The sequence below is a fragment of the Cavia porcellus genome, unplaced genomic scaffold (assembly GCF_034190915.1).
Source record: "Cavia porcellus strain 051 isolate PalLab524CR breed Dunkin Hartley unplaced genomic scaffold, mCavPor4.1 scaffold_23, whole genome shotgun sequence".
Lineage (NCBI taxonomy): Eukaryota > Metazoa > Chordata > Mammalia > Rodentia > Caviidae > Cavia > Cavia porcellus.
In genome coordinates, this window is record NW_026947506.1 from 23,447,164 (window position 1) to 23,464,871 (window position 17,708).

General features: G+C 40.7%; 1 long non-coding RNA gene across 2 annotated transcripts in view; it reads right to left on the reverse strand.

Moving 5' to 3' along the window:
- The window catches only part of LOC111756934 (uncharacterized), a 133,873-nt gene that overhangs the window by 97,922 nt on the left and 18,243 nt on the right, over positions 1 to 17,708 (reverse strand). Inside the window, exon 2 of one of the 2 annotated variants that reach the window (XR_010042278.1) lies at positions 2,293 to 4,034. The exons of the other annotated variant lie outside the window; for it this stretch is intronic. This is a non-coding gene — a long non-coding RNA (uncharacterized LOC111756934). The remainder of the gene's footprint in view (positions 1 to 2,292; positions 4,035 to 17,708) is intronic. 2 annotated transcript variants of the gene reach the window in all.

Sequence of the window (17,708 nt, forward strand, 5' to 3'; positions counted from 1 at the left end):
AAAGGTTTAAAGGAGGAAAATGATTTGGAGTCCAACGTTGTTCCAGAGGTGATGATTGTAACTGAAAAAATGATATCATGGATATATCAGTTGCTGGAAATAAGTCAGGAGCCAAACTGGAGATACTTCTTGGGATCACTTGGATTTTTTCAGAATTGTAAAACCCAGAAAATATACAGCACGATGTCCATTTAAAGCATTTTTTAGGAAAAATATTTTTATTGCTTTCAGGCTACCATGAGTGAGATCTGTTAAGTTCTTTCTGTTGCTATTATTTTTCTAAGGGTAACGGCCTGTTAGTACCTGGACAGATTCAGAAAAGACCTCTACACAATTGATTTCTTACTCATTTTTCGTTCCAGTAGAGGGCACTCAAAGCTCAAATACGTGCATAGGATAATTTGTGCAGCAATTGATGTTCTGTGTAATTAAAACTCATGTTCAAATAAAAACGGAAGAGAAATTCTGATTTAATAAGGCTCTGTTGTAAGTATGGCATGTGCCTTTCACTAAAATGAGATGAGTTCTTATAAATGATTAAATGAAGTTAGGCCTCCCCAAGAGTGATTCTTGAATTTTCACTCAGCACACATGAAAAGGAGCAAGGAAAATTTCTTGTTTCAGAAATAAGGTGGGCATTCATGACTGCAGTATACACCTGATCTTCAAATTCCATTTCCATCCCCATCTCAAAATAGTTTTCAATAAACTGGGAAGACTCATGGAGATTACCAGACAAATATCCTTCAGTGCAACAAGTACGAGAAAAAACCAGTGGAGAAAAAACCAGTGAGACAGAAATGATTTTAGAACTGAAGAAGCCCCCACAGGCCAATCTGTTCCTGCCATGAATGGTGTCACACTACCAGGAGGCTGTGCTCTTGTGAACCACCCGCCGGAGGGTGATGGGAACATTTCCAGGGGACTTTTGCTGTTTTAGAGAGTTGGAGAAATACAAATATTGTTAGTTCTGGAAGATGGACTATCTTCCAACCACAAGAGTAACTCTGAGTGGCTTTGGTTGCCAGTTTGGCAGGGAGACAGCGGAAGATGTGAACAGTGGTAACGTTGCTGTCAGCATTTCATCAAAGCTTCTCCTGGAGGAGTCAGGCCCTGGGGTCAAATGATTCTGCAGCTACCATCTTTGCCACTTCTGGATCTAGCTGCCATGACCCAGACAGCTTTCCCAAGCAGAGAGGACAGCTGGGTTTGACCTTATGTCTTAAACTGGGGGAGGATGATTTGCACGGAATGACAGGGAATCATGCCTAGCATCCATCAATCCTGGTGATCGGGATGAGGTAGCTTCTAAATAGAGAGTTTAGACAGCTAAAGGAAAGACTCCACCAAAAGTCATTTTGGCAGGAAGGTAACCCTACAGTATGAAGAACATGTTATAACTTATTCACAGCAGATTTTTTTTCAAAGACATGTTGCAAGACTCTGAAATGATCTGACTTAAACAGTTCCCTGTCCATTCTCCACCCACGCCAGGCACACAGCCCTCTCTGCAAACTGAGACCAGTCTCCTCCATAGAACCCCAGGGCTGCCATCCTCCAGAAACAGCAGAGATGCATCAACCCTCTTGTGCTTAACAGGCACATGTAAGCGGGACAAAGACCTGAGAGCCTATGCAAAATGGAATTTTTTTTAAAGCATGGTCCTTTCTACCTAATGACATGGCAACACAAGATAAAAGATTTGGAATTGAAACCCTCGAGGGTGTTCAAATACTGATAATGAAAATTAGGCATCTTTAAGATGCTCTTTGTGGCGCGGTGTAATTGCTGAGCACATCTAGACTTGCCAGGTATTGTTGAGAGACCAGGGGCAGCTGTGTGATTGTTTATTCTTCATTGCAGCTCTCTGACAGGAGCTTGATTTATAGTTGTAGGTGATAAATTACAAGGTTGAGTCTAGTTTCTAACCCTCTAGCTAAATATTTCCCATTACCTGGTTTGGCAGGCTAAATATTTTATTTAAAATGACAGCAATGATCACAAGAAAACCATTCAAATGCAAGTGCATGTCAATGGTCTTAAAATTAACAAGCCATTCCCAATGAGATAGTAGGGAAAAGGAAAAAGGGATGAATCCTGTGAGGAGGTCTGATTTCTTCTATATTTTAGGTAGCCAACTTTTATCTCAGTAACCTCTATCCCAACCAAATAATCTCCAGATTCTGTGCCTTTAGGGGTGGTTTTTATACCATCTGGGATCTATTTTGCTACCAACAACAAAAGACTAGGTTAAAAATGTCTTAGTAAATAAAGGCAGGTGATCTCACTTACCAGGAAGTCTGGATGCTGGGTAATTCCACTAGTATCTCACTAATATCAGCTCAGTGAGGTCAGCTATCCTGGAAGAATCTTGATTTTTCCTTATTCTGGGTCACAAGATGGCTGTTCTCAGTATCATATCCTCTCATTATGACATTCAGAGGCAGAAAGATAGAGCTTTTTTTTCCCTTCATTTTGCTGAAGGGAAGGGAAAGCTTTCCCACAAGTTCTAGACTTCACCTCCTTGGAAAGAGTTGTCCAATGTGTCCATTCCTTGTGAATCACTAGTCTAGGAAATAAAACAACCAATTAGCCTGGATCAATCAGTGTGCACCTCTGTGGCTGAAGGGAGATGCAGCCAGCCCTGGAACACCAGGTGAGCTGAACAAAATCAGGGTTCAGAGAGGAAGGAGGTGGCAGGTGGCTTCTGAGTAGATGATTTATCAGTAGTGTCTTTCCTTCCCTCCAATCTATTTTTCTAAAAGCACAATTTGCACAAAGACTTTTTTCATTCAGACACAAAATGAAAAAAAAAATTGTCCAGTAAACACAGTTCCATTGGATAGATGTTTGACATTTTTCATCCCAGAATTTGCAGATTATCCTCTTGGGCACATATCTTTAGTTTGATCATACTACTTTAATGTAGTAGAGTCCTGATCCCTGAAACTGACGACATTCTATACTACAGATAGTGAAGAATGGTGACTCTGTACTAGAGATTATGGAGTAGCACTGGTAGGCTAAGGGGTGAAAAGTGTAGAGGTGTCGCTCAAACCCATCATTATCAAACTATTGATCTCATGCAATCAGCTTTTCCTGTCCCTGTGACTTAATAATTTACATCTGAGAAGACTCAGCCACTGTTTACCATTTTTTTCCATCTTTTCAGTACAAAGGGCCAGTTCAAGATGATGTGGACTTTGTCTGCCAGGACCCCTTTGTATCTTGAAAGGGTCATTAGAGATGGAATCAGGGGAGGTTTCTGACCACAAGAAAAGCCATCAGCCTGAAGTCTCCGCTGTTTAACCTCTGGCTTCACTGTGTTCATTCGAAACCCTCCTGGGCTGGGAGGAGGTGTGGCTCTTCCGTGGGGTCATCCCAGAGGTCCACCTTCCCTAAGTCCAGCTCAGCTGAGACCACGATTGAGCATTCCAGGAGACTGTCACACTGGAAGAGCAACCGAGTTCATAAACTGTAAGAGAGCCGAGGTCCAAAATGCCAGAAGGTGAATCAGGATGTTCTCAACATTAGAGGAGCAGGGCAGAGGCGGATGTCAGTTGGGAAATCAACCCAAAGGATTCAGAGCCAGGACAGTGTGGGCAAGAGAAAGCACACCATGATCAAGGGCATAAATGGAGAAAAGCAGTACTGAGCGATCCATGAGGCCGCAGGCCAGTCAGCTTAGCTTAACCAAGACCATTTCCCATAAAAACAGCCTTCCAAATTGTTCACGTCATCCGATTGTTAGGGTTTTGAGAGAATCAGTGATGAAAGTAATACACATGTTTAATTTTGTAAAAATCCGGACAGCTTGCTTTAGCAGTCAAAAATATGTATTCCTCAGATCATCCCAGTATCTGTTGACTTCTTCCTTCTCTTACTTTAACCTCATCTTACTCCAGGATCCTTCTAGACTGAGAGATCATTAAACTACATCGCCAGGAAAGATGGTGTGAAGTGGGATGGGCTGTGTTTGCTTCCCTGCTGTAGATTTCCATTCACTGCTGTGTGCAATATCTCAAAGAAATAACCTAAAGAAACAGTGCATATAGATTTGAGTTCAGACGACACTTTAGTCCACAGAATCACATGGCAGAGGGTAGCAATGAAGCTCTATCTGTGAGATAAGGCAGTAAAGGAAAGTCAGAACAGCTTCCAGTGGATACAGCTGTAAGGCTGTCCATATTATTTTTATTTGAGAAAATTTTTGGTTTCAGGTAACAGAAAAGTTGACTAGCAGTAATTTTAAAAAGTTTTCTTTTTATATGTTTTAGTAGTATATCTTTATGGTATATAAGAAGCATAATAGATTTATTATACAGATCATGATATATAATAAATGTAATATATAATAAATGTGCTTATAGCCCTTGAAAGGTGGTAAAGTCAGAGCTTTGGAGACTGGATACAGAAGTAGTCAGAGGCCTGATAATAAAGAATATTAAAAGCAATTTTAAATCATCTGATTCATCTTGGGAATTTATACAAATACGTACACATATATATCTTGATCTTTTCCTTTTTTTTAACTTCTCCTTTTCTAGTAAATTAAACCAATAGAAACTTACATTTCTTGGATGACATTATATTTGAAGACGGTCCAAGAACTTTTTAAAAATCTTTTTATTCTGTCACTCACATGTGACTGCTTATTGCCTCACTGTCAAAAGATGACTGCTCCAGCTCTAACCATTGCAACTACGTTCAAGAAAAGAAGAAGGAAAACTTCTGACAGCATGTGTGCTTCTGTCAGGAGAGGATGGGCTTCACTGACCAGGACTGAGTCACACCGCCTTCCACAAAGAAAGCTGGGAAAGTGTCTGTGTTATTTTTTCAGCTGTTAAGGGCTAGCTGTCCAAAGAACAGTGTGATGAGCATGAACACGCCTGACAATAACTGCCACACCTTGCTACAATAAAGGTGTGACACAAGGAAGCCATTAAAACCTAAAGGCAACATCCTATTTGTTTGTTTTAACCTGGGCATTTTTATACGGTTTCCTTATTTAAACGAAACTTTGTAAGGCAGGCCCTAACAACCCTCAAAAGGTAGCAGAAGCCGGAGCTTCAGAGGCTGAATTTAGAAGGATTTTGGTAATCTATAAAAGTAAATAAATTATTATAAAGAGACACAAATTGAAATCGGGGCAAAAAGAGCTCAGCAGGGCAATTCTCCATAGATAAAGATGGGAGCAGTGTGGATGCCCACCAAGAGTCAGGGCTACAGAAATCGTGGCATTTATGCACAATGGAGTATTACTCAGTCGGAAAGAATAAATGTGAGTCCATTGTAAGAAAACAGGTGGATCTTGAGACTGTAATACTAAGTGAAATAAATCAGTCACAACGTTAGAGAAACCATGCAATGTCTACCTTTCTGTGACTGACTTGGGAGCCCTAGAAAGAAACAGGGAGATACACTTTGTGGAGTTGGGGAGGGAAGGCAGGGGGAAGTGGGGGCCTAGGGATAAAAGTAATCAAGAGGTGATATAAATATGTGTCAAACCACAAGCATAGAGCAGTACAATTTTTCAAAAAGAAGAGTGGGGCCCAGTGGGAGCAGGAACTTGCAGAGATGCAGTCTGCCTGGAGGAAAGCAGGTCCCGTGGGGTTCAACCCCATGTTGCTGTCTACATCAGGCAGAGAGTGAGGACAGTCTCCCTGAGGACCCAGATCTTTGCTGCTGCCTGGCTACTGGAAGGTTGGTACCAGTGCTTCCCCGGCAAGGGCTATTCTGTTTATTTTATTTTTGCAGTACTGTGCATTGAACCCTGGGCTTTGCCCCTCAGTTCCATATCCCTAGTTCTTCTCTTTAACTTTTCATGTTGAATCAGGGTCTTTCCAAATTGCCCAGATTGTGATTGAACTTGTGATCCTTCTGCCTCAGCCTCCCAGACATGTAAGATTATTACATACTAAAGAAACAGTTTTGCCTTCCTTGCTTGCTGCAGTTAAGTGGAAAAGGAAACATACACTTATTGAGAATTTATAATTTGTCAGGTGCTGGCTCTGTGTCTTCCAGTAGCTCACTGTCTTTCATCCTCCTGCTGGTGTGAACGGAGCTGGCTTACACTATTTGCCCAAGGTTAGAACTAATTAATATCAGAGATGGGCCCGGAGCTCACATCTGACTCTGCAGCCCATTACGCGATCCCTCCCATGACACCACTTCAAAGCCGCTTCATTTATTCATAAAACCAGGCCCACTGTCCGAGCCGGACATCTGAGGTTAGATCATTCTCTCCAATTCCCTCTGCTCCTCGGCCAATTTCTCTGAAGACCATACTGGGAAGATTCCTGGGCTTGGGACGGCTTGCTTATAATTTTGTATTCTTCTATTGAAAAGCTGTGTGGCCAGCAGTAATTCGTGGAAGGCTTCTCCACGCCTCAATGGGTCATCCACTGCAGTGGGGCAATCATTACAAACCCATTGGCTTCATCCTCAGAACGTCGGAGGCAGGGAGGGGCGGAGTGTCAAACTCAAATAGGTCCTATTTGTTATGAGCACTTTGCAAAAATTATAAACTTTAATCACATTCAGTGAGATGTTTTTTATTTGTGTAACCTCAACATGTTGCAATACACAGAATCCTCCCTCTCCTTTAGTTTTCAGCCAGCAGGTCCCTGTTGAAGGAAACTCTGGCTGTCTTTCTTGGAAGGGAAAATTAAATGGTTTTTGAATTCACATCTCACAAGGCTGAGAATCCACTCCTCAAGCACCCTGTTCATCAGGGTGTCAACCACAGTTCTGCCAAGACTCCACTGTTAGTATCTGCCTTCTTTCTCAGCCCGAGGTGAGAAAACGTTCATTATAGGGGTAAGTCAGGAGGGATTGGGGCTATTTTGGTATTGGCAGGACACTTAATACAATTTCTCAAAACTAAGCAAAGGAAGTCGATTTTTCTTAGCAGATACCGTCTGCAAGTGGGGTAGTCACTGTGGCATGGGAAGGCCCTGGGGATCATATCAAAGAGGCAAATGGTTTTTGACTCAGAAATCTCGTAAGGCTGGGCCTACTTCACAGCTATGACACAGAAAACTGTGATGGAGAAGGAAGCATAGAAACTCCTGAATACAATTGACCCTAACTGAAGTCAGGAGTGATGATGTAGCCCTGTAAGGCCAGCATTCTAGGATGCAGAAGCAGGAGGACCCCAAGTTTGAGCCCAGCCTGGGAAACTTAGCAAGTTAGGGAACTCTGACTCAAAACTTAAAAAAAAAAAAAAAAAAAAAAACTAGTTAATTAAAAAAGACTGGAGATGTAGGTCAGTGCAAAGGCCCTGGGCTCAGCTGTCATATCATACACACACACACACACACAAATCCTAACCGATTGACACTTTAGCACCTCCCCATAACAAGATACCCTTTATACCTCCCTTCAATCCTGATGTCTTGCTAAAACTGAGCATCCCCTTCCCCTTTACTGCATATTTAGGACTTTCCACTGAGGCTAAGACATTGGTCCCTTTCCTCTTTCTCCTCTTCTTTTATCAACCTCTGTCACGTTTCTGCCTGTCTCTGAGAAGCTGACTTTCAGAAAATGAAGGGACAGATACTGAATCATTGTACCTTGGTAATATCATCCTTTCAGTGAAGCCCTTCTGCCAATGAGACATGGAATTCCTCTATACAAGAATGTAGGAACTGCAGGGATTCACGTATCCTATTGGGGCAGAATATTATGGAATCAACGATCTTAAGGAAAACACCTGCCAGATGCTAGGCGTCACTAACCACCTTCCTATAAGCATTTCACCTTTTACAGAACATAGCTAATGAATCTACATTCTCTGTCTAATTGTAATCATTAAATGTGAACAAGCACTCTTTGCACACTCCGCAAAATGAGAAGAAAAACACCCCAAGCAATGGAGACAGAGGGTGCTGCTTAAGGGTTCCACTTAAGCATTCAATAGAAAACCATTCTTCTTAAAAATATCTATTAGAAAAACAGTTTAGAAATCCAGTATCTTGAAATAGTGTAAGAAAGAAGAGTCTGAGGGTGATTTGATGAAAGCAATAAGATAATTTAACAAGAAAATTAAAGGTTTGAAAAGGGCTAAACACTACAATGAGTTATGGAAACTAAAATTATAATTACAGAATTAAAACCCATACTAGAAGTTATAAAGGACAAGATAGAGATCAGGTAGAACTAGACACTAACGAAAGTGAGAAACTTCAGTAGCTTCTCTGGAAAGAAGCAGCCTACAGAGGGAGGGATCTTGAGAAAAGAAAGCCAGGCAATGGAGAGCCAGGCTAGGAGTTGGAGAGGAACTCTGACTAATTCTAAGAAAACCTTCTTGAGTGGAAAGAAAGACCAGTGTCTAGATGAGAGGTTAACACGTTTCAGAAATTGTTAGTAGAAAATATCACTTACCATGCCATCATGAGTTTTTGAATTATATGAAACAAAGAAGAGTGAATGAAACAGAGTTTATACGTATCCATTAAATACGACTTCTGTCATCCCCAGAAGCAAAGAGGCCATGAGGAGAGAACAGTAAGTGTTCTGACTTAGGGACGGGGACCTGAGAACTTGATTCAGTCATGTTTTGACTCAAGTACATTCTCTGATAATAAAACGTGTAAGGCTTTTGTCCTTGAGGAATTATGTGTAGATACAGGGCCGTGGTACCATCATGAATTTAACTGCAAAGGTTGGTAGTGGGATTTTGAAAGACATGATAGTTCTAAGATGAGTGAAATATCCTATATTTACTTAAATTCCCACAGAACCCTGTGTGAAAAAGAAGTGCATGTGATTTATGGTCTCGTTATCTAGAGAAAACTGGAGTTAGTAAGTTAAAGATGGCTCCCAGGATCTCACTCACACAAAAGGAATCCAGATTCATTTCCTTTAATTCTTGATGTGCCAGGTATGAGTTATCAGATCAGCATTGTCTCTTTCTGCTTTGATTTAATTTCTGGAAGTTTCTATAATAAAAATAGTAAGGGTAAAACTGGTTTGAAGGACTGATCATGTACAAATCAAGTTTCTTTCCCAAGAAAGATGTTGGTTGGTTGGTTGGTATGATGGTATGTATATTTCTTTAGACTCAGCTAACAATTTTGTTCCCTGTAAAAGGGAAAAGGCTTCAAAAACTTTTTCAGATAGAGATAGGTTCTTAGATTTTTGGTTTTTATGAGATACCAAACATTTTTCTAGATAGGAAGGTCAGATTTGGAGTTCTAAACCCAACTAAAAAATGTGCTCATGTTTCCCACCATAGATCAGAGTCAGAGGAGAGGGAACAGACCTACCAACCCTACACCAGAAATACCTGCTGTAGCTCTGGCAATCGGCATGTCAGCTATGCTGGCACAGCCCATCTGAGTTGTAAAGGAACACCAGGCATTAGGAAAGCCAAACGCATGAAAGATGCACAAACAGAATTTTAGGTTGTGGAAAAGAGAATATATTTGCAGTAAAAAACAGACAGTGGCTTTGCTAAAGGCATCGTTAAAGATGTCTTTAGAAATACTTTAGAAGAAATTAAATCCAAAATAAAACTACAAAAAGAAACAGCATAATACAAAGGGCTTTCACAAATTGCAAATATTTAAGTTAAAACAAAAATAAAATAGATGGAAAATGGGGTGAGGTGGCACATACCTAGAACCTCAGTATTCTGGGAAGCTGAGGTAGGAGGACTGCAAATTTGAGCCCGGCCTAGATAATTTAGCAATCTAGTGGGGACTTGTCTTAAAAAATAAAAGGAACTGAGGGGCTGTAGTGCAATGCACAGGCCCTTAGTTCACTCTTTGGTACAGCCATAAATAAACAAATATTAAAAATAAATGATGGAAAGCAAAGTTGAGAAGTCTCTGGACCTAGAACAAAGTTGTAGGAAATAGGAAATAAAAAAGAAAAAACCCCACAGAGCATTAATCTCCAAGATCCTACATCTCATCAGTTAATCATGGTGGCTAGTGGTAGCGGCAGTGTGCCTCTGATATGGTAGTTATTGTTTACAAAACATTTAAAGTAATAGCTAACATTTGTGGGTGTTTTAAATTGTTGTAGAACCTTAGGCTAAGGTTCTAAGTCTTATTTACTCTGCTACCACTTTTCTAATGAGACAGAAAGCCTAGATAAAAGGGATGTGGAAAAGGCAAGTGATTAAAATGTTGATTGTATTACGTGATGGAGAAGAGAATACAGCCAAGGGGGTAAGTGCTGGGTGACTGGACACCGACAAATAAGGTGCAAATACCCAAGTATGGCATGGCTTGTGGGAAAAGAGGATGAGATCAATGTTAGCATGAGACACTGAAGTTGTCTAATGGATGCTGGAATGGTAGAGCCAAAGAGTGGGAGTAGGGAAGAAAGTCAAGGAAATGTGAGGCTACAGATTTGCAAATTGCCATCTTGATCAGTTAAAATCAGAGTGGACGAAATCACTCAAAAAAGTTTGACTCTAGAAACAGAAGAGCACAAAAACATGGTCAGGGGCCTGATAGAGAGGCTGGAGGGAATCTTTGTGAGTGGAGTCCCTGGGATGCAGTATCAGGATAAACAGAGAAACAGGGAAGCTCAAGGAGAGTGTGTGCAGGGAGAGAAACAGGTGCATTGAAATTTTCTGTGTAGAGGATTATTGGTAACATTTTTCAGGACAGCTTTGATGGCTTTCTGGGGAAAGATTCAGATTGCAGTTGAAGACTGAATGAGGAATTCATTCACTAAGTTTTTCGACTATCTCATGTGTAAAATGGGTTAATAATATCTGTGCCAATGAATATTGTAGGATTAAAGGAGATTGTCTGAAGGGTATTTAGCGACGGGCATAGTGCATAGCACTTGTCCTGCAAATGTAGACTCTACCAGTGCATTGCAGTGTATGGACTGCTTGGATCTTGAACTTGGGTAGAGTTGGATGTGTAGTCTAATCCTGCCACTGGATAGTTGCATAGATTTCGACTGATTTGATTATATGTCTTTCTTCTCACCTCTAACACAAACACTGAACAGTATCTAGGTATTATATATTACTTCCCCTATTACGATGGTTATATTAATTACTGCATATTTGTGCTCTGTGCTTGGGCATTCTAGTTTGTCAGTTATTACAGCTGGGGTTTGTTCTGGTGAATACAATTTGTTTTAAAACTGGTTAGTGTCTGTTCTCCCTCTCACTCTTTGTGCCCTATATGAATAACAGAAAAGCAGCTCTTGTCTTTAGTTCTTCTGCAAAGAAGATCCTTCCTGAATCCGGGAAAGACAATGGTGGGTGTTTGGTACAGGTAAGAGAGAGGATATTGAATTACACAAGGTGGAAGGTAAGAGAAGGAGGGGGTTGATGGTGGGGGAAGACTCACAAGAGTCGGAACAGCACCCAAGGAGAACAGCAAAGTCTCAGTCCTCGTGGAGTTGTGCAACCAAGAAAGTGAAGTCTCTGCGCTGGCCAGTGGGAGCCCTGGGAGACTTGGACAGAGTAATTTTCCATTAAATAAGACACAGGCAACAGGGAGAAAGCAAAAACAATAACGGAGCTTTCTGACTTCCTGCTCGCTTGTGTTGATCTCAAGACTAAAGAAGTGTATTGTGTTTTGCACATGAATTTGTACCTGAACTAATTCCCACCCTCTGTCAATAAATGTTTGTAATTTTTATTACTATTGCTATCTTGCTTATTATTTTCACTTTTTATATACTGCTTCATGTGTACAACTAGAAAAATAAGAAGGCATCACAGCTAAGAATGAGGAACAATTTAACTGTAATCTCTATAGAAGAAAAAAAAACATATTGTGTGAACATAAGTGAGATAGATGATGATCAGTTCCTTTCGCTCACCACATATCAAGACAAGATCTCTAATTCTTCACCACTGTACCAACTCTTCCCATTCCAAAATTTAGGAGCAGGGAAAAATGTGGGGCTTCAGACAGAGGGAGGTTCATTTACTGGTACATGGCAAGTGGAAAACTCACAGTAGAAATCTAATGCAACAATCCAAAGAAAAGTATGACACCTATCCTGGTCATCCGTAAAAGGTGGATCCCAAGATTTAGCCTCATTTTTATTTTTATTTGAATGCTTTCTGAAGGTTTTATCTTGTGTAATATTCTCCTGGGGTCAGGTGTAGCAAAGGCCAGTGAAATGCTACTTTGCTTACCAAGTACCACTAAATTTTACATTTTTTGTCTTTAGTATTCTTCTAATACATATTAATTCATGTCAACAACATGCTTAGGAGGATTCTTATGGTATGAAAAGTGATTATACAGATACCACATATATTATATTTTCAGAGGAAAAGTTTAAGGTCGATGATTGTTTGCTTGCCAGCTTTTAGTAGAATCCTGAATCAATGCCTCTTGAGAATCTGTTCTTTCCAGGAATCCCACCCAATGAGCTGTGTGCCTCCACGCCCTTCTTCTCCCTACATCCTTTCCTAATATCCCACTATAAATGAGCTGCCACTGTCATTTAGTTTTTACCCTGCAGGTGTCTGACCTGTTCTAACATGGAGTTCTAATGGACATTCTTCTTGCATTCATCCATATATGTGTTCCGGAGGGCCTCAGATCTGGGAGAAATGAATGAGACTCAATAGGAGCCCCCAAAGGCACTTAATGTTACCAAGTGCTACAGTAAGAAGGTAGGAGAACTCAGTATTAAACCTCATGTACTTTAGTGTCACACTGCTGTATTAAAATACTAGCTCCATACCATTCAGAGTACATCCTTGGACAAGTGATTTGGTCTAAGCATCAGTGGCTTCATCTTTAAAAGGCAACAATACAAAGACCAACATTAAAATGTTGCTCAGTGGATCAAAAGAGATCAATACATATCAGACACTGTGCTTGGCTTTCCAACGTATGCATTTGACCACTGGTAACTAACAACAGCAATATCTTGATTGCATTTTTACTCTCCTCGGAAAACAGCCCTGAGGCTTCAGTGACCTTCTTGGGTGTCTTTCATATCATATAACAACCTCAGATTTTTAATTTATCTAATTCTCTGTGAATGACTTAAAGACATGCATTTTGATGCCACTCGACATAAGAAATTCACCTTCATGACCACGTCCTGAAAATTTCACTATCCCCATCTGTTTGCCTTTTGAAATCTTCATTTTCACCACTCCCCTCTCTGACAACCACTCCTTGCCCTCCAAATGTATTTACACCTCACCTCATCAGTGCTTCTGACTGTTGGATAAAGATATTTTTCCTGTCAGTTGCTTTCTTCCTTCACCAAGTTGAGACTCCTGAGCTCATCTATCAGTTTTATCATGGAAATTTCCTCTTTCTCACATCTGTGGCTGTCTTTTTTGTCTCCGTCTGTGCCAGGACTGACTCTGGGTGACTCTACCTGAACCAGTCACAACACCCACACTTCACATGCAGCCAGCAGCCACTGTGCTGCACAGCACAGGTCACAGGACAGTTTCATTATTGCAGAAAGGTCTATGGGGCAGCAGCACTTTACCTTAACAACAGATTTTCTCTCTTCTACTCCTTGGGATTAAACTTATTGCTGGACGAGCTAGACCAGCTGTGTGGTTTGATCTTCCTGAGAACTACAGTCCTTTCCATTTCAGTGCTACACATGTGGGCATCACCTAAGAGAGGAACCTTTGTTCTATTTGGTCTTTCAGGGGGCCTAGAGCTGTCATGAATTAATTACTTTCATCTTTGTGTTAGCTTTCCATCACTGTGACAAAGTACATGCTATAATCAACTTACAAGGGAAACAAGGTTCATTTTTGGCTCATGGTTTCAGAGACTTCAGTCCATGGTTGCTTGGCCTCATTGCCCCTGGACCTTTGGTGACACAGGATCTCCTAGTAGGAGTGTGTGGCAGAGGAGCTGTTCTCCAGGAGGAATGGGAAAAACCAGTATCCCAACAGCCCCTCTTGGGCCACTCTCCACGTGGCCTAACTTCCTTTCCATAGGCCCCATCTCCTCAGGTAGCACCATGGGCTGGGGGCTAAATCTTCAACACATGGGCCCTGGGAAGAATTTCAAGATCGAACTACAGTAATACCCCACAAAAACAAAATTTTCATATCTTCCTATTCCCATCATTCTACAATTACTATTACCACTGTCTTTTCCCTCAACGGCAGAAACTATGTCCTCATTCTTTGTGAAAATCAACTACAGTAGGTGAAAATTATCTTAATTTTTTCTCTGCTGGTTATATTCATGTCTTTTTATATCCATCCTTTAGATCTTCTTCCTGCTTCAAGTGAACACTTTTATCTACTTAGAATTCATTCATCAGCCAGCAAGTATTTATTAGGCAGTTGCTCTCCACAATTTTAGGTGTTGGGATTTAGCTGTTATCAAAATAGAGCCTATCTTCGTTCTGTGAGGTGCCAGGTAAATGGTAAACAAATGAGTGTCTCACGTACTGCAATGGAGAATAAGTTGTGTCAGAGTGGAGTTAGGTGGCACATAATATTGAGTGATCAAGGGAGGTGTGATCTTGATCAAAGAAAGAGGCAGTGATAGAGGAGGTCAAAATGATTCTAGTGTTAGAATTTACAGAACTCAGTCCATCATTTCTTACTGCTGCAGGCTCTCTCTCTCTCTCTCTCTCTCTCTGTCTCTCTCTGTCTGTCTGTCTGTCTCTCTCTGCCTCTGTCTGTCTTCTTTTTCACTCTCTCTCTGTCTCTCTCCTTCTGTCTTTAAATTCTCTCACTTTCTTAGCTCATTTCTCTCTGAAGAGGCACATCCCAGCTCTCTAATAGCTAGAAATGTGCTTTCTCCCAACCCTCAGTGCTCTCACCTCCACGTATTATTACGCTTCTCCCCAGCTTTTGCCTGAGTGATCTGTCTCAGCTGAATCTTATTGGTTCCCTCCACTGTTTTTCCACCACAGAAGAAACAGCCATTATTGATGGCATGGACCCAGGCAGGTTAGTACTGGTATCAATTCGAGTACTGTCACATCCTTGGATTTTTCTGCTTATATTTTACTTGAGTCTCCTGACACCTCAAAATTTACTTTCCTTGGTTTCCTGGACAATGCTTTCTCGTTGGTTTTCTTATCCACATCTGGCTACTTCTCCAAATGCTTCCCAGGCTCTCTACCTCCACTTACCTTGTAAACATCAAGACTTTGTCTTTAACTTTCTGTTTTTCTCATGCTCTGCTCTCACCCAGGAATGCAGTAGCTGTTGTAAGAAACAGATCCCAAAACCAGATGCCTTAGGAGAAATAGAATTTTAACTTTTCACTTGAGCAATAAGAGAAAATAAGTGTTCTTAGCCTATGGTATTTTAAGATTGAAATTCTAACTCAGAGTTCAAGATAACCGATAGCTATCAGAGAAACCAGGCTGAGAGTTTCATAGTCTACTGCAGGGGAATTATTCCAGTAGATATCAGAGAAGAGAGCCTGTGATTCTTAAGTCTTCTTACAGACCTTGTGACTGTAAAAGATGGTGAGAATGAACAGAGCTTGTGAGATGCTTTCAGAAAAAGCATAGCCAATGTGCGAGTCCCACTTTCCCCCAATCAGGACAGTTATTTTTGCAATTTGAACAAAACATAGGCCTCCAGAGCGCCCCCTGCAGTTTGAAGGACTCTGCACAATGATGTCTGACTCATGTTGAAAAAAATGTAAATCGGTCTACATTAAGGCAGAAAAATAAGGAAAGGGTTAAATTTGTGGAGACACCGTATTCTCTCTGGAGTAGGCCAGAAATCTGTTCATTTCCCATGGACCATGGTCTCTGTGAGAGAGAGGACAGAACTAAGGGTGGCTTATGTCCTGCCCAGAAGGAGGACCTGGGAGATTAATATGCCACCAAGGACCCAGGGGCAGCAGGGTCTGAGTGGGGACGACTACCTCCCAAAAGAAAAACATTTGCTGTTGCAGGCTTGTGTAAGCCAAGAGTTCAGCAAGAGCATGGCAGCTGTAGGTGGAAAAACTCAGACAAGAGCCAGGCAGGGTGTAAGCCTCTTCCAGCCTGCAGTGTGTGAGGGCTAATTGCTTTACTCCCTGTAAGTTTGCTCATAGAGGCACAGGCTCACCAGTAAGGAGGGAGGCAAGGAAGTCTGTGAGAAATGAAAAGGAGAAGCAAGAGCCATAAATACGGGGATGATGTAGAATGAAATACATGCAGAAGCCCAAAAATTGGTTGCTCTCAAGTGCAGCATCTTTGAAACGCAGCATCTTTGAAACGCAGAATACCCTGTGATCACAGGGTATTCTCCTAATAGGATGGATTGTGCTCCCAGATTGGGAGAATCAGATATGGCTGCAAGTGACATCAGAGTCCCTGGCCACCAGGCCCCACAGGCCATTACCACCTGGCCTCCAACCAAAGAGCTAAGATTGACCTTAATCTGTGTGCACGGAAGTCAAAGGAAAGGTACTCTACATAACAGTGCATCTACTGCTTTTGGGCAAATATTGGACTTCCTGTCTTATCCTATTAAAAAATGAGTTAAGAGAAAATAAATTCAGTAGGTACAAAGAGCTTTCTGTATGTTCTGCGACCAATAAGAAGGAACTAAACAAAACAATGAAGAGCATACTAAAAGCTATAGAAAATTAAATCGACAATGTATAGCACTTTCCAAAATTTTCAAGGGGAAAAAAACCCACAAACACTGGTCAAGAATGGTAAGTACAAGTTTGTGAGTTTGATGCCTGGTACAAAACCAAAACAAACAAACAAGCAAACAAAAAACAATAGAAGAGAATTCCCTGGTAGGAGGAAAGATCCCTCCATTACTGGACAGAAAAGAAACATTGTCTCTGGTTTTCTTTGCATGGCTAAATCCTAATGATCTTCCCTTTCTCCCTTCTTTCCTCCTTTCCTCACTCCTCTCTCTCTATTTCAATTAAAAATAAATACTGTTTAATTATATACTGTCATTAAATCACAAACTTTGAGTAGCTAACCTAGAATTACCTACAGTTATTATAATATCCCAGCACTAAGAAGTGTTATTAGATAACTGTGGAGTGTGGATTTGAATCAAATACATTAAAAGACCATAGATATGACAAATTAGAGTTAAAGGGACAGCACTAAAACTGGAAAAACATATGAATGGGGAAGGATATATCAGAAGAACTAATTTTCTTTTTATTCTTGGGGTACTGGGGATTGAATTCATAACCTAATGCTTGCCAAACAGGCACTTGTGCCGCTGGGCTAAATCTATTGATAGATGAATAGAATGAAATCCAGGACTTGTATTTGTGTGCACACAATAGGTGTTAACAGTGATATTCCCAACATGCAGTCCATAAAAGTGCTGCCTCAATCTTTGGGGGAAAAAGTATAGCTGTTCTTTGCTTTGTATGTCAAACCATGTTTCAGATATTTTGGAGTAAAAGACTATGTAGAGGAAACTGTACATGGATAATAATTTGGTATCTTTATGGAGAAAACACAGTATGAAGCTTCACAGGATTAGTTTATACAAAAACATGAACTTTTTTTTTTTTTTTGATACTGGGAATCAAACTCAGGACCTCATGCTTGCCAGGCAGGTACAATTTTTTTTTTTTAAACCCGAAACACTGTAAACAGAATCGAAGAGCAAAGAACAAATAGAGGAAAAATCACAATATCATAGCAAGCAGTGGATTAGGGTCCTTAATATAAAAAAAACTTCTCACTATGATTAAAATACATTTACAAACATTGGCATGCAGTGTTTGAAGTACGCAAGCGTACAACCTACACAGTAACTCCAGAGAAAGGTGCTCAACTGGAAAATA